The sequence below is a fragment of the Pelobates fuscus genome, chromosome 11 (assembly GCF_036172605.1).
Source record: "Pelobates fuscus isolate aPelFus1 chromosome 11, aPelFus1.pri, whole genome shotgun sequence".
NCBI classification, from domain to species: domain Eukaryota; kingdom Metazoa; phylum Chordata; class Amphibia; order Anura; family Pelobatidae; genus Pelobates; species Pelobates fuscus.
In genome coordinates this window covers 74715864-74740962 of record NC_086327.1, presented here as the reverse complement: position 1 = coordinate 74740962, position 25099 = coordinate 74715864, and positions in this window count along the sequence as shown.

Genomic DNA, 25099 nt, shown 5'->3' with positions numbered 1-25099 from the left:
AAGTTCTATTTTAATGAATAAACAGCTAATATGTTATGTTGGTTGTAGCGGAGTAGTAGTATTGTCCACTGTATAGACAGGATGACAATACTACTGGTAGACAGGATGAAGCAGGTACAAAACAGGCAAATTGCAGGTGGCGTAGTTACAATCCCTTCCTCCCAAGAACTAGACGACACATAGCTTGGAGGTCAACTGAGGTTTTTTATTACTGGCACAGCATTTATGTGGTTACAAATGTACGGGGTTTCCCAAGTCCCAATGCAGGGTTTGTCCAGTAGGGGACTACATGGGGGACTGGGTTTTACACATACAATACCCATCATACATTGCTGTACCAAGGAGATAACTATCCCAGAATGCATTGCTAATGGGAGTATCCCTTGGTACAGAGAAACATAGTTTTCACATTAAAATCCATAACCAACATAATATTTGGGCTAGACAGTTAGTTAACCATTTATTACATAGCTGGGACCTGGGCGCACAGTTAAGTGAACTTGCGCCCAGATCCCAGCACAAATAACCGAACGCCGTTCAGTTTCCCTTATCAGAAACACTTTGTTTAACCGATTGCCTGAATGGAGGGAATAAAAGTCCCGAAAACGGTAAACTCCCGAACGGCTTGGAAGTCCAGCGGGGCTTATGTTGCCGAGTAGGGGGAGCAGTGGATGAGGGTGGGGGAGCAGCGGTAGTGTAGTGGTAGCTGGGGGAGCAGGGAGCACAGTGGCTAGCTGGGAAAGCAGGGGCACAGTGGGTAACTGGGGGAGCAGGGGCACAGTGGGAAGGTGGAGGAGCAGGGGCACAGAAGGTAGCTGGGGGAGAGAGGACACAGTGGTGGTAGCTGGGGAAGCAAGGGGCACAGTGGGTAAGTGGGGAAGCAGGAGGGAAGTGTGTAGCTGGGGAGAAGGGGCACAGATAGGCTAGGTGGGGAGCATGGGGCACAGTTGGGCTAGGTGGGGGAGCACGGGGGCACATTTGGACTAGGTGGGGAAGCAGGGGGCAAATTTGGGCTAGGTTGGGAAAAAGGGGCACAGTTAGGCTAGGTGGGGGAGCAGGGGCACAGTTGGGCTAGGTAGGGGGGCCAGGGTCTAAGTTAGGCTAGGTGGGGGGCGTGGGGCACAGTTAGGCTAGGTGGGGGAGCACGGGCACAGTTGGGCTAGGTGGGGAAGCAGGGGAACAGTTAGGCTAGGTGTGGGGGCGTGGGGCACAGTTGGGCTAGGTAGGGGGAGTGGGGCACAGTTAGGCTAGGTGGGGGGCAGGGGGCACTGTTAGGCTAGGTGGGGGGTTAGGGCACAGTTAGTCTAGGTGGGGTTTGGGGACACAGTTAGGCTGGGGGGGAAGCAAAGGCACAGTTAGGCTAGGTGGAGCAGGGGGAGCAGTGGATGAGGGTGGGGGAGCAGCGGTAGTGTAGTGGTAGCTGGGGGAGCAGGGAGCACAGTGGCTAGCTGGGAAAGCAGGGGCACAGTGGGTAACTGGGGGAGCAGGGTCACAGTGGGAAGGTAGAGGAGCAGGGGCACAGAAGGTAGCTGGGGGAGAGAGGACACAGTGGTGGTAGCTGGGGAAGCAAGGGGCACAGTGGGGAAGTGGGGAAGCAGGATGGAAGTGTGTAGCTGGGGAGCAGGGTCTAAGTTAGGCTAGGTGGGGGGCGTGGGGCAGAGTTAGGCTAGGTGGGGGAGCACGGGCACAGTTGGGCTAGGTGGGGAAGCAGGGGAACAGTTAGGCTAGGTGGGGGGTGGGGGGCACAGTTGGGCTAGGTAGGGGGGAGTGGGGCACAGTTAGGCTAGGTGGGGGGGCAGGGGGCACTGTTAGGCTAGGTGGGGGGTTAGGGCACAGTTAGGTTAGGTGGGGTTTGGGGGCACAGTTAGGCTTGGGGGGAAGCAAAGGCACAGTTAGGCTAGGTAGGGGGTTGGGGGCACAGTTAGGCTAGGTGGAGGGGCAGGGGGCACAGTTAGGCTAGGTGGGGGAGCAGGAACTGCTTCCTCTAACTTTCCAGGCAGAGGGTACGCCTGCCTGTAGCTCCGCCCCGCTTGCAGTGTATATCCGCCCCTGCTTGTCGTGTAACTCCGCCTCCAATTACCGCTTAACTCCGCCCCATTTGCCCTCACTGATAGACCCGAGTGGGGTCTATCAGTAAGGGCAGAGTTAAGAGGTAGGGGGGCGGAGCAGAGCCACCCTACACAGCGCAGCCTGCATTAGGGGAGATCTCTGAGCACTCCCTCACAGGCTGTCACAAGGAGAGTGTGCGAGCTGTGTCGGCTCCATGGCGCCCTGTGCGGCCGCACAGTTTGCACACCCCTAAGACCGGCCCTGACTATTGGATAAGGAGGACATTTCAAGCAATATTGTTTATCTAGAGCTAGGTAAGCCGTGTGTTAATTGTTAAAAGACCTTTCTAGGTTCAGACCTAGTCAAATTATGTAATTATGTAATTATGTAATTCTTTAGTTGGAGATGTTAATCTGTCAGCACAATCACATGAAACTCATTTAATTGTTATACCTAAACTGGGAAAAGATGATGAGCAATGCTCTAGCTACAGACCAAAATCATAACTCAACTGCGATGTAAAGATCTTTGCTAAAATTTTAAGTGAGAGAAGTACCCAGGTGGATTTTTTGCTCCGAATAGGGAGGTGAGGGATGCTACAACAAAAGAACTAAGTTTGATATTTGAGTCTAAGAGGGAAGGCATTCCTGTTTTGATTTTGCCAACTGATGCCGAGAAATCATTTGACGGGGTGAATTGCTCCTTCTTATTTGATGTACTGGATCATGTTGTTTTTTGCCCAATTATGATTGAATTGATAAAAGCCCTATATCACACAACTGCTGCCAGGATTAGTATTAATGGCTTTTTCTCTAGACCAATTCCCCTGTTAAATTGAACACGCCAGGGATGCCCTCTATCCTCGATATTATTGGTCTTTGTGATAACACCACTTATGTGTGCTATATGTAATAATTCTGATATTTCTGGTTTGGTAGTAGGAATAAAACAACACAAAATTGCAATTTTTGCAGATGATTTATTATTTTTGTGATCAATCCTCAAATTTCTCTACCAAATATAATGAAGGAGTTATTAGTATTAGGAAAAATCTCCAACTTCAAAATAAATCAATCTAAGTCTGAGGTTCTGAATATTTCAATAACTGAGAATATAGCTAAGACATTAAGAGACCCTTTACCATTTAGCTGGGTAAGGGACAAACTTAAATATTTGGGTATCTATCTAACGGATAATATAAAAAAGGTTGCATGAATTTAATTACCTTAAGATCATAGAGGAGATAAAGTCAGACATTCAAAAATGGACTAAATTGAATATTTCATGGTTTGGTAGAGTTAATGTTACCAAAATGAATATTACACAAATGATTTTATATATTATGAAAACCCTACCAATCAATTACCAGTCGATTTCCCTAAAAGTTTTTTTTACAGTTATATAAGGGAATAATTAGGAAATGTATATGGAAAGGAAAACATCTACATTACAATACTCCTATTTAACTAAACTGAAAAACAGCATGTACATAAAATAATAAAAGAACTAGGCAGGAAAGGAGAAATAATATATAAATATTCCCTAATGAGGAGTTCCCTAACTTTTGATGAGAAGTTCCCCCCAGGAATGAAAAAAGGCAATGTGGAGAAAATATTTCCCCAAAAAAGTTCTATACCATAGATTAGGGCATTTTATAATTGACTACAATAACAAAACAATAAATGTTGGACAAAATGTATGTTGAATCACAACTTTGTAATTTACTACTAGATTAAAAAAAAGAGTCCGACTTACATAGTCTCTATCATCCTTTGAAAAATATGTTGGTCACAAGAATCTCAGACTGGATTGATTTAAAAATATATAAAATAATAACTGATAAGGAACATATGGAAAACCCTTATTATATAAAAAGAAATGTGATAATCTGACTGTGGCATTAATTTTACAGATGAACAATAGAATAAGAGTGATAAACCAGGAGATAAATCTACAGAGAATTCATATACACATGAAATATAAGAGAGTTCATATAAGGTTTTGATGAGATTGTAGAGGGTCTCACACACTATACACAAACTCCAACAGTACAGATGTCGTGTCTTGCCAGATAGATGTAAGTGTTGTCTCAACAATATATGTATGTATCTACATATATGTTGGGCACCTTTAATGTCTTTTTGGGAGGATATTGTTAATATAATTAAACCTCTAGGAGATTTGTATTTGGAGATGAACCCCACATGTATATTAGTTCATAATACAACATATTCAGTCAAAACCTATGAAAACTCTCTTACAAAATATTGGAGACAAACACAAGCCCCTTCAATTGATAAATGGTTCAATGATGTGGATGTGATTTATGAGCTGGAACAAATAATATATTTAAGTTATGGTAAAAGTCTAGAGCATACAACATGATCCAAGTGGTGGCCATTTGTGTGGATGGCAATGGAGTACAGCAAATGACTCATGCAGTGGCTATACTGAAGAAACCACCACTGTTACTAAAGTCCTCTGGAAATCCCATCTGAAACACTGTTGACGTTGTATTTGCTAACCCACTTGAAGAGGATGTTGAAAATGGACATGTTTTGGTTGAAGGCTGTGGTCCATTGAAAAATCCACTGTCATTGCCTGTGCCGCTTGTGAAGCCAAACAAAATATCCATAACAAAATGTTACTTCACTCCATTCAAAGCTGCCCAGAAGTGTCTCATGGCAAACTTCTCTTCTGACAAATTCTCTGATGTGAAGGCATTCGAGATGATTACAGTTATTGATGCAGTTTTTAATGCTTAATAAAACTGTAGACTTGTCGTTACTGTAACACATTTCACAAGTGTGTAATAACATTTTTTAACTTTCTTAAAGCAGCTTAAAACATTAAAACAATTCATAATGAAAAAAAAAGCCTAGAGCATAATAAAAGATGGATGCCTTGGATTAAATATAACAAGAATTGGGATAAGGGAAATCAATTAGTGGCAACTGTATCCCAGGATTAATATCAAATGTATCGGATAATAACGTGGTAGGTTGTAGGCAGTAGAGATATTTGGTTGGAGATATTTTTTTGGATAACTTTCTATTATTCATCTAGATTGTAAATTCCCTTTGGAATATGACCCTCTACTCCTCCTGTATTTGTCAAATGTTATATTGTCATTTAGATGTATGAAACCTTTATCTTTTTACTTGTACCAATTGTACCGTGGACAGTGCTGTGGAATGTGTTGGAACTTTATAAATAAAATATAACAATAAAATATAAAAGAAAAAAAACAACAATTAATTACGTTCACTAGTTGCTGCACTGTAAAACAAATTAAAATAAATAGAATCAATCTCACAACAACCGTTCACTTTCATGATGATTGTGAAAAAATAGAAGTAACTCTCTCTGACTGATTGTGCAGAAAAAAACTGGAGTAAAACTAGATTTCTAGACTTACATTAGAGTAGAAATGTATGTTTTTTTACGTCAGTTTATCCAGTTGAAATAACATAAACATTCTTCAATATACTATTTACTTAGAAACAAATATCAACTATTGCACTGCAATGTACACACCACTGCACAGCATTGCTGCAAACAGTAGAAAAAAGTATCACAAATTAAAAAAGAGCATATTTACTAGACTGTGACAGCACTTGTAGCATAAGTGCTGCCACACTAGAATTTTAAAATAAATCTCTCCAGTCAAGTTTAGAAATTTTTAAAGATATAATAGCTAGAAAATAAATGTTCTACTAGACTACCCTAAGATGTTTCATGTTATATTTAATCTACGTAACATAGAAATCTACCCCTACAGAACAAAAGCAAACAGGTAATTCAATCTAGCCTAAGGGTCTCTTGTTCATCAACTAAATAAATTCATTACATTTTAAATCCAAATTAAAAAAATAAATAAAAATAAAATAGAGTACTTGCAGCACTGCATGTTCACTGTACAGTAAATTGTCACAAACACCAGTGCACAAAGCACAGATGTAAATGCGGAAAAACATCAAGTGTCTCAAAATAAAATGAAAATAAATAACGTTGTTGTATAAGTGGCTTGGCTAACCAGGTTCACACAGAATCAATATCTTAAAAGTACAATTTGCAGTGAAATGCATCACAATCCAGCCAGTTGTAAACAAAAGTAAAAAGAGATTTGACACGCACAAATTCACAAAACGGTAATTTTATTTGGACTCTTCGGCAATGTTTCCACCTCAATAAGGGCTTTTAGCAAGGCTATTATATGTTAAATTTATATATGTGTATGTGTACACACAACATTGTATCGTTACAATAGGGTACAATATTACAAAATATTACAAATATATATATATATATATATATATATATATATAAAACAGATACAAATTGTATCTTGTAATACCTTTTTTATTGGACTAACAGAATTTTTAATTACAAGCTTTCGTGAGAACCTCCCTCAAGTCTGACGCATTTTGGAGCAAGATGACACATATAATTCAAAGTTAAGTTGTGATACAGGGGTTAAAGGGTTAAAGCGACATGAGTGCAGATAAGACACAGGTTTGAAAGAAAATAGACAGCATTCTTGCCAGTGGCATACACACAACCCATGGGGCCCCGGTGCGAAAACTGATCTGTGGCTCCCCCCTCCCCCCGCACGCTTACTCTGCGCGGGCCGGGGCCACAACACCTGGCGGCGGGCACCTGGTCGCAGGGGTGGCAGCTGACATTGTGAGCTGTCTGCAGATTATCACCATTACCTGCACCAGAGTCAACAGTGTTGGAGGAAATTGTTTCCTTGGGGAATACCATGGGCCTGGAGGTGACTGAGGAGGATGTCTACGAGCTGGTGGAGGAACACGACCGTGACCTAACCACCGAGGAGCTGGTGGAATTGCAGAAGGAGATGATGGAGGAGCAGATCGCATTTGAGGAGGAGGAGGAAATGAGTGAGGAACAGCTCTCTTCCACGGAACTCAAGGAGTTGTGAGCAGTTTTGACACAGACATCATGTCCCTTTTCCGAGGGATGCTTAAAAGGCGCCAGAGGCAGCAGACAATGGAAAGGTTCCTACAAAAACAGCCTAGACATGAAGAAGAACCTGCTTGTGTTAGTGCTGCCCAATTGCCCTCATCCTCCTCATCTTCCAAAAAGTGTTGAAATTGTTTTGCAATTTTCCATGTTTTCCCTGTTGTCGTGTGATTTATGTACAGTTGAAGTGTACTGTACCATGTTACCAACAGTCTGCCATGTTTTAAAAGTTGATGTGTGATGTTTTAAAACATAAAGTTGGATGTTTGAAATGTTATTGCTTGATTAATCATGTCCCTGTACAGTATTTATGCCTTTAAAGTGCACTTTATAAAGAGTTTTGAACAGATAAAATACTTTATTTGACTTTTTTCTCACCTCCGGAACGCATTAATTGGTTTTCAATGCATTCCTATGGGAAACCGTGTTTCGGTTTACGAATTTTTGGCAATACGAAACGTCCCGGAGAACGCATTAAATTCGTAAACCGAGGTCCCACTGTATATGTGACTGTGCATTTATATTTGAGTATATGAGTTCATGTGCCTGTATGTATATGTGTTCATGTGTTTATGCGTTTTTATATACTTACATATATATATATATTTATGTGTGTGTGTATGTATAAAGTGTACCATCTTCTGCACTCTCTGTTTGTTTTTTTGTTTTGTTTTTTTACTCCCTCTCCCCCCTCACTCTGATCTTCAGAAAGATATTTATGACCCTCTGCAAGAATGTTGTCTATTTTCTATCAAATCTGTGTCTTATCTGCACTCATGTCGCTTTAACCCTTGTATCACAACTCAACTTTGAATTATATGTGTCGTCTTGCTCAGAAATGCTTCAGATTTGAGAAAGGGAGGTTCTCCAGAAAGCTTGTCATTAAAAATTGTTAGTCCGAAAAAAAGCTATTACAAGATACGAATGTTATCTGTTTTTTCTATCTACATCACTGGACTAATACGGCTACAATCTCTACTTGAACACTATACGCTGAGTGCAAGCCTTTTTCATTATTTTATATGTATAGTATATTGTATTATACATTTTACATAATAAAATAAAGGTGAACAGCGCTAACAATAGGGAAGGTATAGCTTAAGAGAAAAAAAGAATACAATAATAGTGCAATATGTAATATTAATAGAATGGACAATAATGGAATGTTAAGTACACACTCACACTTTGGAGAGCTATATTAGCTCTATTTCAAGGGCCTGGACGGAATAATCCCCGTCTAAGGATTTCTTGATATGAAGTGTCCCTGGTAGGCTTATAGATGCAGACGTTCGTAATTTGGAAAATAAATAAAATACACCATATAGTACATTATGTAGGTATAAATTGGAAGCAAAAGAGATTAACCTACTTACATATACTAGAGCAAGAACCTGTTTTAGTGTTGAAAGCTTCAGGTGGAACAATCCCACCTAGGGATGTAATGGACCCAGATGTAGCAGCACAAAATAATACTGAATAGGAAGTAGGACAAAAAAGTGACTGGATGTATATAAAATATATATATACTTTATTCCAACAATATATAAAAAGTGAAAGTATAAACTATAAAAACCAGTCAGGATAAAAAAAAGTCTGTGTTCTTCCTCACTTGACGCGTTTTGCCGAGACTGTATCAAAAGTATTATACAAAAAAAGTATTATACATATATATATATATTTATTTTTGTAATATTGTACCCTATTGTAACAATGCAATGTTGTGTGGACCCAGGACATACTTGAAAATGAGAGAAATCTCAATGTATCCTTTCTGGTAAAATATTTTATAAATATATAAATAAATAAATGACCATATGGAGCTGAAATGCTGCTATATGATTCAGAATAAAATGTGTACACAATCTATGACAGACGCTATCACAGTCAAATAAGTCAGTCACACAGTGTCTCACACCATTTCTCTCTTTCACAGCTCTAGTTAAAGTTTGGAGGAAATTCCTGCTTCAGATTCATATAGAATTTGCACACACTCTATTTTTTTTTTATTTATTTATTTATTTTAATTGAGGATGCAGCCTAGACCAATTAATATTGTGTTTAAGTAAATATATTCAATTAAAATAGAATGAAAATCTTCAAGCCCTTTGCAAATCAAGGCACATGAAGGAGCTGGTTTGCAAAAAAAAAAAAAAAACACTTTCCCATTCTTTCTTGCATCATTGATTTGTCCATTTGGCAATTTGATCATTCATTATTTGGACGAACCACACAATCTGTGCAATTTTATCTGAATATGAATACACAAATTTAGTTATAAAGGGCACATTATACCATAGTGACTTAATTTAATTCCAAGATTATGTCAGTAGAATGAAAGTGTGTTGTTGCTGTTGACATCAAACAGTATTTGGTACAGTTCCACTTCAAATCAATGGTTTAGAAGAAAATATTTACACTTGGACAGAAAAGGATCATACCTTGCAGAAAATAGTTAATGCTAATAAAAACTCTTTAAGTTGAAAGGAAAGTATGTGGAGAATCTCAAGGTTCCTGTGTTCATTTTTTTCACTGATCTTAAAAGAGGCAGGATAAATTAAAGTTACATTACATAAAACTAGGTAAGGCCCAGTCAGGATAGGATATTACTTTCTAACAGAGCGATTTGAATAAATTAAGAGGCTGAGCAGGAAAGAAGCCGATGAGATTGGTTTTGTCAAAATACAAAGTTTTTCATTTGAGATAAACTATGGACATGTAAGAAAAGAAGTGCATATAGGGTGTGCCAAGGCACAAGGCACAAGGCACACTCTAATGCAGCTGTAGTGCTGGCTGATCTACAAGCTGACAATGAGAACGCAGAGAGAACATTAAAATGCTGGATTAAAAATGCTCTGTTTGAAAGTGTTCCATTGCGAAGGGTGCAGAAATACAGGGTGAAGTCTGAAACACAATGTATTTCTGTGCTCAATTGCATGTCAAGTCGGGAATTTTGAGACAGTTGAGAAAACATGATTTCTTAGAATTTCAATGCCAAGGCAGACATCTCAAAGTCAGCACACTCAGCACTCCCTTCTACACAAACACAAACAGAGCCCAAACAACACTTACAGCTACTTACACTATCACTCACTGCTACCAACATTCAGTAACACATATCATTCATAGTTATCTGTATACATCCCTTACTGCTCTCTACACACAGAAGTAAACATCAGACTCAGCTATCCTCACACAACTACACACATTATTCACAGCGTTCCACACACATCAGTCGCAGCTATCCACAAACAGTCAAACCAAGGATGTTACTAAGTGGGGTTGATGGGTTGGAGCTCCGAGTGGGGTCCTAAAAAGCATTGGCTCTAATTTTGGTACCATCTCAGTGCTTATTCTGAGTCCCCTGTAATTTTGAGAAAGAAAACATCCAATTTCATATTGTGTGACACAGTGCCACTTTAATGCACATTTAGAGTACTTATAAAGCGCAGTATTGAGTACTGCTGTTGGTGCATGGTTTTAAAGTAGTGGGATGAAGAGTTGGAGTTAGCCTGGGGTTAATGAAGCGAAGGTGTGTAGTTTATAAATGCAGGTTCATGTAACACTGAGTTTTGTAACTATGTGATCTGTCACTAGATATTTATTTATTTATTTTGAGGTGCAAAGGTAGTAGACACAAAACAAATCAAGCAAGTTTACCCAGAGCCATTAGGCACGATATGAAAAAAAAATCTGCTAACTAGCAACCAGTCCAGAAAGGTTTAACAGATGTTCCAATTTATCTGAAAACGATTTTATTTATATATAATGATACATGAATTTTATTTTAATGCAGGTTTTAAGACATTTATGTTTACTCGTGGCCTGTCAGCCAACTTAGTAGTTTTATCAACTTGTCCATGCTCAACTTATCTACATTCCCTGAAAAGAATTGGCATCAAATGTAAGCAGATTATATTGGAGTTATGATTCTTACAGACTAACATGAAGCAGCTGTTTTGTCACTGCGAGACAATCTCTGCTGGTTAGCAGAAATATAAGGTCAAAAACTGGTTGTCATATAATCAGCTATTGCCTCATTTTCATGGTGCAAGCCTTCAATACAGTTTTTACCTTCTGGTTCTCTGTGTATACATTTTTATAACTTGCTCTTTGTATCTCAGACCTACAGTAACTAGTTTGTTTACATGTTAAAATTATATATGTTTCCTTGAGATCTATACTTCAATTTACAATATTAAGGCACCAATTGCTTTATTTTTTGTTTTGAAATTTAAAATCTATTTACTTCAGTGTATTGTAACATTCACTGAGCATGTTAGACATCTATGTAACACAGTAACACATATCATTCACCGTTATCTGTATGTGCTATGAAAATCATATGCATTTCTCTCTTTTTTCATTGTCCTTTTTAAACAGATATTACAGCTGAACACTTTTGACTTTTACCATTGTGGACATTAATCACAATGGATAAAGCATGTATATATTATGCTATATGGGAAATAGCATCATACTTACATTTAAAAATGCCTGTTTTCTTTTTTATTAAAACTATAGTGGTGTTAGAAACACATTCCAGCCATTAACCCCTTAAGGACACATGACATGTGTGACATGTCATGATTCCCTTTTATTCCAGAAGCTTGGTCCTTAAGGGGTTAATGCACTCTAGATTTGGCATCACTGGTGCACAAACATATGTTTATTACATTTTAGCTGTAATATTATTTTTCATTTAAAATAAAGTTATGGACCGACGGCAAGTCAATATTTTACAGATAGATTGTTATCTTTAATGCAAACATGTAATTTTTATGTGGTGGAATACTTACCCAAAACAAGTGGAACGCATGGGGTTTGTTCCAAAATTATACTTGCTCGGAATTGGAAATTCATATAAAATCATTACTGCTCCCAAGATAAAATCGCCATCTATAAAAAATCCCTCCAAGGATGTAGAGTTCAGTACACAGCTGCTATTTGGTTTTAATGTACTGTCCCCTGCTGCATCATGGAAATGATGGAAATATGATATAGATAGCAGCAATACAATAGGAAACATGGTATTAAACTGAATTATAACTTAAACTTAGACTGGAGAATTCCAGCAATTATTTCTCCTCGAAAAATGCTTTTAAGAGGTTACTCTTATTCAGAAATATGTAAACATCACAGGAAAGTAGATAAAGCATTTAGGCTTCTTGCAAAACACATTTAACAGATGTAAGACTTTGTAATTAACTTAGAAATCTCAGTTACGTTTTGTATTTTTACTTAAAGTTCTTCTGGTAAAAATTGTATTATATGTCAGGTCATTTTAATAATCACTGTTGACTAAATGGTATCTGTCTCTCTCTGTAGGTATATACAAATACATGCAACTCTCTGTAGACCAATTGTAAATAAAATTACTGGTTTAGCAAACTTAATAATAGGTTAGTTCTATCAACCTAAAAAATCTCTAAAGGGAGATCAGTGGAAAAAAAACAAAGGAATTTAAATGACAGGACAAAATTGACAGATGGTGCCTTGTTGGGATTGCTTACATACAAATACAAATGTATAAAATATGCCACTAAATATAATTGATCCACATAATATTAACCTTTGATTTCTAAAAGGATATTTTACTTTGTGTAGTAATATTTGATTTTATTAAATACACAGCTCCATTCATGAACCCTAGTATGTCAGCTTAACAGTTAGGTACACTGACAGTACTGTAACAAACACCTTGTATTTCGTATACCTCGTTCATTCATACACTCCTGAAATGCTAGACTTATTGATTATAGCTCGTTCGCATAGTACGCTGATTCGTACTTTCCTGAAATCCAAGTTAGTCGTGAGAAAAAATCGAGCAGTTCGTCGTTCGCATACCCAAACATCAGTCGAGACTTGATGAAGGGTACAACATGAATGTTTTATTATTCCAAGATGGCCCACTTTTATACACAGACCCCCAGCAGGGGGTCTCAAGCAAGAACATAGCAGAACACTCCCACAACATGCCCATGACACTTCCACAACACGCCTAGAAGTTTCTGTGTCTGGGAGCTAATTTAATGTACTTTGCTTAAACAAATTATCTCCAAGGCAAAAGAGTTACAAATCATAAAACATAAAATATTAAAATTACACATAATACATAGAGGAACCCCCACAAATATTATATCCCTGCATAGCCTGGATCTGAGTGCCCAAGTTGTCCAAATAGCGCTTAGATCCCACGAACACAGCCGAATCGCCCCCGGGGTAAAGTTTTAGCTGACCGCACACTTGACACCTGCACAAATTAGTTCCATAGAATAAGTGGTAGTGGTCAGTCAATTTCAGGAGTTCCGAAACGAACAAAAAGATGAACGGTTCCCCTGGCTCATAGGTAGCGATTGCTCGCCTTGTTTGTTCTCTGCAGCACGTGTTGTCCGGCAATACAAACGGTCACCACACATAGAGAGCACTTAAGTTTGTAGCTTATTTGAAGGTAAAGAGCCAGGGGGGTGGTCGGTGTTCGAACACAGGGAAAGTAACTAAAGAGAGAATAAAGTACATAGTTTTGCTATATTGCTCCCCCCAGTTCCATGGTGCCCACACCTGCCTAGATCCCGATGGGTTGGCTTGGGGATGTCCGGGGAAATAAATTATGGTTCCAATTCTGTCTGCCTGGATAATCTACCTGCATTGCCATTTTGTTTGCCTGGCCTGTACTGCATAGTAAAATTGTAGAGTTGCAGGGCCAGGCTCCAGTGCAGCAAAAGGGCAACCTTGGCAACCCCGCAATCCTTGGCAACCTTGTTTAGCCAGATGAGGGGATTGTAAACAGTCATTAACATAAAGGGACGACGATAGAGAGGGCTGCAGTTTCTTAACTGCCCATACTAGAGCCAAACATTATTTCTCCACGGTGCCTGATTGCCACCTCAATGTGACCGCATCTGATCAGTGTGGTCACACCATCACAGTGCCCGATCGGCACTGTGATGATCGGTGCGGTCACACTAAAGGAGGAAGAGGTTACACACCTCTTCCTCCATGCAGCTCCTAATACAGGGTCCGGGACCAGCATTAGGAAGGATGCCGGCGGCTGCAAGGTGGCTTTATATGATAGCGCCTCCCACAATAATGTCACTAGTGACGTGAACGTGTGTGCGGCGTTGTTCTGGGGTCAAGGGACGCAAATTAGCAAATTATTTAAACCCAAACCTGTAGTTGTTGTAGTTGTTCAGTGCCCTGTCATGGTTTCCATACTGTTGGTTACCCGAGAGCGCGTTCCTGATACTGCTTATTGGTTATTGATCTTGGCTTGGCCCGCATTTCTGGTATCCCTGACCCCTGGCTTTGTTCTTTCCGTATTTGTTACTTTCTGTTTTCCTGATCTCGGCTCGTGACTGGTTATTCTATTACTTTAAATCCGGCCATTCTAAGGTCCGGTAATACGTTGTTACTGTTTGTTTTTTGTTACGTGTTTGACTTAATTCTGCGTGTTGGGCCACTGGTTCATCATGACACATAGCTGACTTCTCGTGGCAAAAGTTTCTGGCTGAGATATGCCAGCGGGTGCTCCATTCCATCGTCCCCCACTTGGCTTAACATGACTCCTAGCCCAAACATGGAGGCATCTGTGTGGACAAGAAACTTTTTAGTATGGTTTGAGGTGACCTAGCACTCTGGGGACCACACTACCTGTCTGGGAAGGGACTTTTTGGTCAGGTCAGTGAGGGGCTTGGCAAGGCCACTCAGGAACAAACTTGCGGTAAGATGGACAGAATATCAAGTATAAGATCAATGAAAAATAACACAAATATAAATGAGTCAATACAACTCTCAAAATTGATTTAAAAAAAGGATAAATTCTTCGCTCTATGGAGAATATATCATCCAACGATATATTGAGACTTCACGTGTTATTCCAAGACGTACCACTCTTACACTAGGATAGATCTTTTCTTGGGTACTTTAAATCTGACCAAAAATATTAAAAGAATAGAAACAAGGGATACAACATGGTCAGACTATAATGTAGTAATATTAGAATTAAACCAAAATAAACAAAATGGTAAAAGAACAAATTGGCGTTTAAATAAATATATACTAAATAATAAACAGAAAGAAAATTAATAAAACAAAAAAAAATCAAAGACTATTTTCTATATAATAATAACAATGAAGTTTCAGCTCCAATGATCTGGTGCACATTTAGGTCTATAATAAAAGGCCATTTAATAAAAATTGGAACACAAAATAAAAAGAAAACAGCACTGCCTCTCTCTGAATTATATATAACTTTATATGAAATTAGCATAAAAAACAAACAATTCCCTACTATTGTTTTATCCCCCAAAAAATAGACAACATAATAAGTCAAATAAACGATATATTGAGAATACAAACAATTAGAAATATGGAGTTCCTGGAAAACAAATGGTACTATTGAGGTTTGAGTTAAGGGGAAAAAAACTACAAATGATATTCACAAAATTATAACTGAAGAGGGCCTACAACTTACTCCTCAGAAAATAGGAGAAGCATTTAATAGCTTTTGTCAAAATCTAGATAATTCTCTGATCACGAGTAAGAACTTAGAAAATCCTGTAGAAATAAAAAAGATAAAAACTGTAACAAAAGAGAAACTAAAAGATCTAAATATCCCTTTTACAGAAAGAGAAATATCAATAGCTATTGATTTATTAAAAAAAGATAAAACACCTGGTCCAGATGGTTTCACAAATATATTTTACAAAACATTCAAAGATTATATAATTAAGAAAATAACCAATGCATTCAACGAGATGGTAAAACATAAGTCGCTACCAGAAGAAATGTTATGTGCAAACATAATTAGTATCTTAAAACCAGAAAAGAACCCAAACTTAATTATAAACTATCAACCAATACCACTAATAAATTCAGATACAAAGATGTACGCATCCACATTGGCCAATAGACTCCAAAAAATAATAGAATGTCTGATTCATAATGACCAGACAGGCTTCATTAAAGAAAGATCATCTTCTAACAATATTAGAAGAATAATCAACACTTTAGAAAAGGTGGAAAAAAATGGAGTCCCATTTCTGTCCCTGTCTCCAGATGCAGAGAAAGCATTTGTCAGATGGGAATTCCTATAAAAAGCTGCATTAAACGTGGCCTAAAAGGGTGATTATTTCATGCAATATGGGCCTTTTATACGAATCCTAAAAGAAGAACGATTGAAGGGGGCATATCCTCCGACTGGTTCAAGATATCAAACGGAACTATACAGGGATGCCCCCTCTCCCCATTAATATACATATTATCTATAGAAGTTTTGGCCAACAATATAACAGATAATGTTAAAATTAAAGGATTTCAAATAAATAACAATCACATTATGATCACGTTAGAGAACCTGCTTATATTTCTTGAGGAACTAATGAAAGTAATAAAGAACTAAAGTATACACTCAAATTATAAATTAATTATAGATAAATAATTGATAATAGACAAGAATATTAACCTTGAAATGAAAAAGTTATAAAAAGCTTACATGATTTCAAATGGATAAAAAAGGAAATTACATATTTGGGGATAAACTTAACAAAAAATCCTTAGACTGTAATAGAGACTAATGTGTTACCATTAATAAAACAAACGAATAGACAACTTAAACAACTCAAAAACTTAGAAATATCATGGCTTGGAAGGATCAACATCATTAAAGCATATATACTCCCAAAATGGCTATACATTTTCCATATAATCCCATTAAAAATACCAAAAGCATGGTTAACACTGATTCAATAATCCTTTAACAAATATATATGGAAAGCAAAAAAAACTAGGATAAATTTGAAAACATTATCTTGAAAATATAAAGATGGAGGACGAGGTTTTCCAAATATCTTCCAAATAAATGAAGCTTGTGGAATAAGCCATATTATTAATACTCTAATGAGACCCAAATCAAAGTGAACAGTATCAAAACAGACAGTATAAAAAAATAATAATCTGGAAATTAGATAGAAAACAGATATAAAATTAAATCATCTATGGTGATCGAAGATCTATATTCCCTATGGAAGAATTTAAAGATTACATTAAAAATTGGATAACCTTCCAATAGAAATTGTAGAAATAAACATAGAGGATATTGATCTCAGGCAATGGAAACAAAATGGTGTTTTACAAATAAAAGATCTTATCGCAAATAATGAAATAAAATATTTTAACCAGATTAAAGAGAACATCTCAATATCATCAAAAGAAGGATTCTCTTATATAAAAATTAAACGTTTCTTATCAAGATATAGATCAAATCAACAAACAACTCAAATAAAATACTTGTCTCAAATGCTAAATGATCTAAATAAAAGTAAAATGATAACAAAAATATCTCACCTAATGTATTTTTGTGAGGAATATCCTCATATACCAGCTATGAATATAGCTTGGTTGCTTCATCTAAGTGTTGCTTCTAAGTGTGTGGTTGGAGATATTCTGGAGAGTTTTACAGAAGCTTCAACTGTTGTGCTAAGAGTTGTGCTAATAGTTTTCTTTTCTACTGTTACAGGTAAGATTCATCTGTAGGAAAAGGTTACTGATTGCACAAGGTTTGATTTCCTGTTGGTAATTATAAGGCATTTGATTTGATTAGTTAGCTACTTGCTATCGATTGCTGTTTAATTAGCTATTGTTTGCAAATAACCAGAGGCCTACCCAGGTGTTAAACATTCCTAGTGGGTGGTGATTTTAGGAGTTTTATAAGGGTTGTTGTCATTAGCTTGGCTAATATAGCTTGGTTGCTTCATCTAAGTGTTGCTTCTAAGTGTGGTTGGAGATATTCTGGAGAGTGTTGCTTCTAAGGGTGTGGTTGGAGAAATTCTGGAGAGTGTTGCTTCTAAGTGTGTGGTTGGAGATATTCTGGAGAGTGTTGCTTCTAAGTGTGTTGTTGGAGATATTCTGGAGAGTGTTGCTTCTAAGTGTGTGGTTGGAGATATTCTGGAGATAACCTGGAGGTAATCTGAGGTATTCAGGAGGATAAATAAAAAGTTAAGATTTGTTTGATTTAAATTATTCACCTCATTTGAATGGCAGACCTAGTTCAATGTAATGGTTGTTATGCATTTGTTTCACGTTCCACTTTTTGGAGGTTTGGTTGTTGTCTAATCTGTAGACAGTTCTCTATCTTGCGGCAGGAGATTGTATCTTTGAAGTTTGAGATTTGTAAATTATCTGGTAAACAAACTCAGGCTGGAACTGCTGCAAAGCCACTGCCGCAGAGACATAATAGGAATGGCAGATGGATCACTGTAGGATCTGGTAGACTTAGAGTTGTGGATAAAAGGCACATTGCACAGTCTGTTGCTCTACATAATTCATTTTCTGCACTTTCAGAGTGTAATGGTGTTATGGAGACAGGCACTGAGGGTAATGGTGTTGTCGAAAGAGGCATTGAGGCTAGTGGTGTTGTGGAGAGAGGCACTGAGGCTAGTGGTGTTGTGGAGAGAGGCATTGAGGCTAGTGGTGTTGTGGAGAGAGGCATTGAGGCTAGTGGTGCTGTGGAGAGAGGCACTGAGGCTAGTGGTGTTGTGGAGAGAGGCATTGAGGCTAGTGGTGTTGTGCAGAGAGGCACTGAGGCTAGTGGTGTTGTGGAGAGAGGCAGTGAGGCTAGTGGTGTGGTGGAGAGAGGCTTGGAGACTATGGTGAGGCCTAATAAAAAGCAGTTGTTGTTGGGGGATTCCATAAGAGGTGTGGAGATGGACAATGGTGGTCTTGTGAGGTGTCTTCCCGGAGCTACTGCTCACAGAGATAGGAGACGTATATGTAATATTGTTAAGCAAGCAAAGCAGGAAGGCGAATTGGATGTACTTGTCCATCTAGGGACAAATGACTTGGCTTGCAATGAGGTTTCAGAGGTTAAGGAAGTTTTTTGTGTTTTTGCCAATGATATCCGGCAGGTTGCTTCCGCACTGTCATTCTCTGAAGTTCTGCCTGTGCATAACACTCAGAACGACAGGCGGATGCGTATTAGGGACTTTAACTTGTGGCTTGGTGAATGGTGTCGGGAGCAAGGATTTGGCTTTATTTCTCATGGTAGCTCTGTTTGGAATGGAAATAAACTGTACAAAAAAGATGGTTTGCATCTTTCTCAAAAGGGAACAAATGTTCTCAGTGAGCAGTTCAGAGGTTTTGCTAGGATGTATTTAAACTAGGAAGGGGGGGGGGGCAAAAGGGTGATAAAACATCAATCCGATTGTCCCCCAAAACAAGGACAGAAGGTACCTGTAGCAAGTGTGTTAAAAAAATGATAAGCTTAGAGTCATGTCTACAATTGCTCGCAGTTTAGGGAATAAGATCCATGAACTTGTGGCAATAATGGCAACTGATAGTGTAGATTTAGTCGCTGTTACTGAGACATGGTATATTGAGAAAAATGACTGGAACATAGCAATACCAGGGTACTCTTTATATAGAAAAGACAGGGAAGGCAGGAAAGGGAGAGGGGTGGCTCTGTATGTGAAGGATGGCATAAAATCTAGCCTAATAAACGTTAGTGAGGCGAACATAGAGTCCGTTTGGGTTACGTTAGAATTTGGTAATCACACAGTAACTCGTGTAGGTGTGATTTATAGGCCCCCAGGACAAATTGAAGAGTTAGATAATCTACTAGTTGAGGAAATAGCTAAAATGACAATGAAGAGGGAAGTTATCATCAGAGACAACATGGGTTTACTTCAGGGAGATCATGCCAAACTAATCTTATTGATTTTTTTTCATTGGGTAACTAAAATTATAGATCAGGGTGGTGCAGTAGACATTGCTTACCTAGATTTCAGTAAGGCTTTTGACACTGTTGCACATAGAAGGCTTATCAATAAACTGCAATATTTAAGTTTGGATTCCAATATTGTTGAATGGGTAAGGCAGTGGCTGAGTGACAGGCAACAGAGGGTTGTAGTCAACCTTGGGCTTGTCACCAGTGGGGTACCTCAGGGATCTGTACTTGGACCCATTCTCTTTAATATTTTTATTAGTGATATTGCAGAAGGTCTTGATGGTAAGGTATGTCTTTTTGCTGATGATATTAAGATATGTAACAGGGTTGATGTTCCAGGAGGGATAAGCCAAATGGCTAATGATTTAGGTAAACTAGAAAAATGGTCAGAGTTGTGGCAACTGACATTTAATGTGGATAAGTGCAAGATAATGCATCTTGGACGTAAAAACCCAAGGGCAGAGTACAGAATATTTGATAGAGTCCTAACCTCAACATCTGAGCAAAAGGATTTAGGGGTGATTATTTCTGATGACTTAAAGGTAGGCAGACAATGTAATAGAGCAGCAGGAAATGCTAGCAGAATGCTTGGTTGTATAGGGAGAGGTATTAGCAGTAGAAAGAGGGAAGTGCTCATGCCATTGTACAGCACACTGGTGAGACCTCACTTGGAGTATTGTACGCAGTACTGGAGACCGTATCTTCAAGGTATGGCAAACTGTCTTTAACTGGATAAAAAAATGGACAACAATTAAATTGAGCTTATCACCTGCTACAGCACTACTCCATGTTAGCTGGCAAAGAATGGGTAGGCATAAAAGATATTTCATAATACATATACTACTGACAAAATAAATATTGCAAAAAAATGGAAATGGACCAAACCACCTAATATGGAAGAAATAAAAAATCTAATTATAACTCAATGCCAAATGTAACCAGGTATTAACGAGTATTTCAATTCGTTATACAAAAAAAGATTTGAGGTGGGTAGATTGGATCCAAAAGATTAAACAAGAATAAAAGAAAGACTGAGAATAACAAAGCAAATGAGAAGGGATGGAGAATAGAGAAGGTGGGATGAAGGGAAGAGAAAGAAAGAGGAAAAGAAAGAAAGAAAATATTAAAATGAAAAGGGGAAGAGGAGGAAGGAAAGGGAAAGGAAAGGAAAGGGAAAGGGGGAAGGAAAATAGGGAAAAAATGAGAGGAAGAGAAATGAGAATATACGATGATGTTATTGTCTTAAATGTTTATGCGTGACAAAAACTTATATATGAAAAAAAAAAAGTTTAGTTGGCCTATGAGATTCTCAAATGTGGACGGACAGGGAGGGGGTAACCCTCAGGGTATAAAGTGAAAAGGGAAGACGAGGCTGTCCTTCTGAAATACCTAATATGAGGATGTAGGTTAAAGACAAGATCTTCCTAAATAGTTAGGAGCCACAAAACATTTGGGGTAATTGTGGTGAATTAGAGCAAAAAAAGCGTTAAAACAATACTTTAATAGGGAAATAAACAATCCTAACTAAAGCAGTCACCAATTTAAATAGCAGTAGTGTGATGGTTAGCTAACAACTAGCAATCAGACTTCCTAGCATAGGAAAAATCGGGATGGATAGGTAGGGGGGGTAGACATAGAGGGGAAGACACAACTTAAAAAGTGGACACAGGCTGTGTAATGATCCAAACCTGTGTGCACAGATATGTATACTATTGGTACCTAGTGGAGGTCAACACGTAGAATATCGGGCTACACTATAGGTAGAGACAAGTGTCAAAATGGTGTAGCGTGATCCACGCACTTATAACTCCTGTGGATAGGGTAACTGTACCGTATACTTACCACGGTATACAGGGTACACACGGTTATCCCCCCTATCGGTAGTAGCCAGCAATAAGCAGCATATCTGTTCTTGATAAGAGGTTCTTTTGATACATTACCTTATTCTAACCATCCATTGGAGTATTTACCTAGTTATAAGTTGACTGCTTTAGTTAGGATTGTTTATTTCCCTATTAAAGTATTGTTTTAACGCTTTTTTTGCTCTAATTCACCACAATTACCCCAAATGTTTTGTGGCTCCTAACTATTTAGGAAGATCTTGTCTTTAACCTACATCCTCATATTAGGTATTTCAGAAGGACAGCCTCGTCTTCCCTTTTCAAAAACTTATATATATATTGGAAGGCGTAGCCTGAAGTTGTGGGAGGGGTTACCCGGCTATTTAAACTCAGGCCCCCTACACCACAGGGCTGATGCTGCCTGGTTCATGACTACTTCCGGTTCAAAGGTCATCAACACAGACTGCCTAAAACTCCAAACAAGCTGGTCTGGGCCTACTGTGGCTCCCATGCCGATCGGACCAAGTTCTCTCTGCTCCAACAACTCCCATCCTGCTGTTCCAGCCACATGCAGTAAGAGACTCCCACGATGATTGGACCAAGTTCTCCCTGGTCCAACAACTCCCATCACGCTGTTCCAGCCACATACGGTCAAAGTCTCCCAAGCCGATTGGACAAGTTCTCCCTGCTCCAACAACTCCCATCACGCTGTTCCAGCCACATGCGGTCAGACTCCCACGCCGATCGGACCAAGTTCTCCCAGCTCCAACAACTCCCATCATGCTGTTCCAGCCACATACGGTCAGACTCCCACGCCGATCGGACCAAGTTCTCCCAGCTCCAACAACTCCCATCACGCTGTTCCAGCCACATGCGGTCATTGACTCCCACGCTGATCGGACCAAGTTTTCCCTGCTCCAACAACTCCCATCATGCTGTTCCAGCCACACGCAGTCAGAGACTACTCACCTCCTCTCCAGAACTGGCTGTTCGTTCCCGCTGGCGCTATGAGACCCCTTACCGGCTTATCGGGCCTTTTCCTGGACCAAACCTCCGTGTCCACCAAGTCTGGGTACTTTCCAGCCACATAGCTGACCTCTCGTTTGTTTCCTGTACCAGTCAAATCCACGAACCGTGAGTCTGCCTGTACGGGCCAAATCCATGAACACACAATTGTTCACACGTTTACGTTTTTACATACCGTCTATTCTGGACTTTTTCCCGTTCAGGACTTAAGTCAGTTCACCTACTCCTGCCTGCTCTTTGTTCCATTCCTATTCGCTAGTTTCTTTTCGTCAAATTTCTACCGAACTAGTCTCCAGTCTATCTCAATTACATGCTTCCATCTTCCATTCCATGCTTCCATAAACGGCCACCACAATCATAGTACCAATTCGTTAGTTTTACACTGTTCCCTGATACATGAAATGTCCAGGTTCTTTAGCCTGCTACTAGTTATCCTTACATGCCCCCTGTAGTTCTGTTATATTTGCTATGTTTCTTGTTATTATTTACGATTGTGCATGGATATTGTCAGTTTCCCATTACTAATTCAGCTCTGGTAAGCATTTAATATTCACTACATATATAGCATTACCATCATATATCGCATATGTCTTATTCTATCACTTATGGACCTGGTACTGTTCTGAGGCAGTCATCACGTTCACATTTGTTACCATGTGTTATGGCCAATCTGTATACTTGCTCCCACGATAGGTATATTACTTATTTGGAGGACGATCACCTATTCGCTAAACCTTTTTTGTAACACGCCACACTCCTATGTTCATATGTATCGTCATGTTCCCTGGGACAAACCCTAGTGTACCAGGCTTTACCATACCATCATATGTTCCCCCTGACTCTACGTCAAAATAATCACGTATTATGCACTAAAGGTTATTTACTCATTGCTGCTATATTCTACTCAAGCAAGTTCATCATCCTAACCGACCCTTGTATCACTAAACCTACAGCAACTCCACTCTAACTGTTCTATGTTACATCAGCCAACGCTGGCACGCAATTCCTTTGCCAGGCCGTACACAGGCCCACGCCCGGGGATCCTTAATGCCCCACACATACACCCTCCTTCCCATGCTGGCACGACCATAATTAAATATTCCGGGATAGCTCAAAACTGCCATCATAGCTTGGTATTCCATATCCCCCTATATGTATTTTAGCTAAAGAAGTCACAGGACCAATTAGCGGTCACTCATGACTCTGCCTATCCCCCATTATTGTCGCAGTATTGGTTAAACACTCCCCATGGTCTCTGGTAATGGCCTAGGATCCTCACCCTACTCACTTATAGGGATATTTGATTTATGTCCTATGAATCTTGTACCCACCATCGTAGGGTCAGGATTCTAACAACTATGTCCTCAGGTTACCTATTCATAGACCAGCCTCAAGAACAACCACCCCGATTATACAGGCGTATTTCGTTCACAGTAAGTCAAGCCCAATTCCAGTTCCAACTTGCCTCCCACCATCATTTCCCTTTAGGTTCTCCAATATCTCATTCCTCTGGCAAGGAACCCACATTCTACCCCAAGCAAGGTATGTTTACCCACCTCGCTACTACCCATTACCCGTCCCTTTCTCGGATCCGCTATGTCAGCTATCGGCCTGGTACCCAGCTATGCCAGTAACTAGCCTCATCATTATCAGTTCCGTGAGGCCAACACCCATCTTCATCCGCATATGGAGTTACACGCCCCTCGGCCCAACACATAGCTAACGCCTCACATCAACCTCTCCAGGTTACGAGTTAGGGCCTCACCCAGCATGGCCTCTTATATTGACTCTTTTTACAGTCCCTAAGAGGCCAACGTTCTTGCCACACCTTTCAGTGGCCCCTGCCCACTAGTCCAAATCACATGAAGTCAAACCGTTGATATCCACTCTACTTGCCTCCATACATAACATCAACGATGGACTACAGAGACTGGAATCTTCACAGGCACTGATGCACATCCCAGCCACAGGACTCCCAAATCCCTCTCATGGTTATGTTATCCTTTCAAATCCCTCCCTTAGCACATCGGTTTACATTATTACTCCCTCATACTTTGTGTCCCTGACCATACGCAAAGACATCTGGAAAGGTTAATTTAGTCTCCTTACTGATTGCCTCCCACGATGTCTTAGAGTACAAGTCTTACTACTACGATGATCTGTACGTCGTTCTATACACCAGAATCCCAGACTCAATCAGAAACTCAGTATCCCAGAATTCATCCTAGCCTTCAGACTTTTGTGATGTAAGTGGCTCTACTTCTCCTCACCATAGAGAAGGTTTGCATCGACAACCTGGAGTTTTACCTCTAAGCACAGCCTTTCTTTCACTCAGTCGACTTCTACATCAAGGTTTCCACACACCAGTTCCACACAGGTCTGGTCACACTCCTGTCTGGTATTCACGAGTGTCAGAACCTTCTGTCTGCATTAATAGACCCCGCAACACAATCACGTTGCTTAAGAAGGTATTCAACCA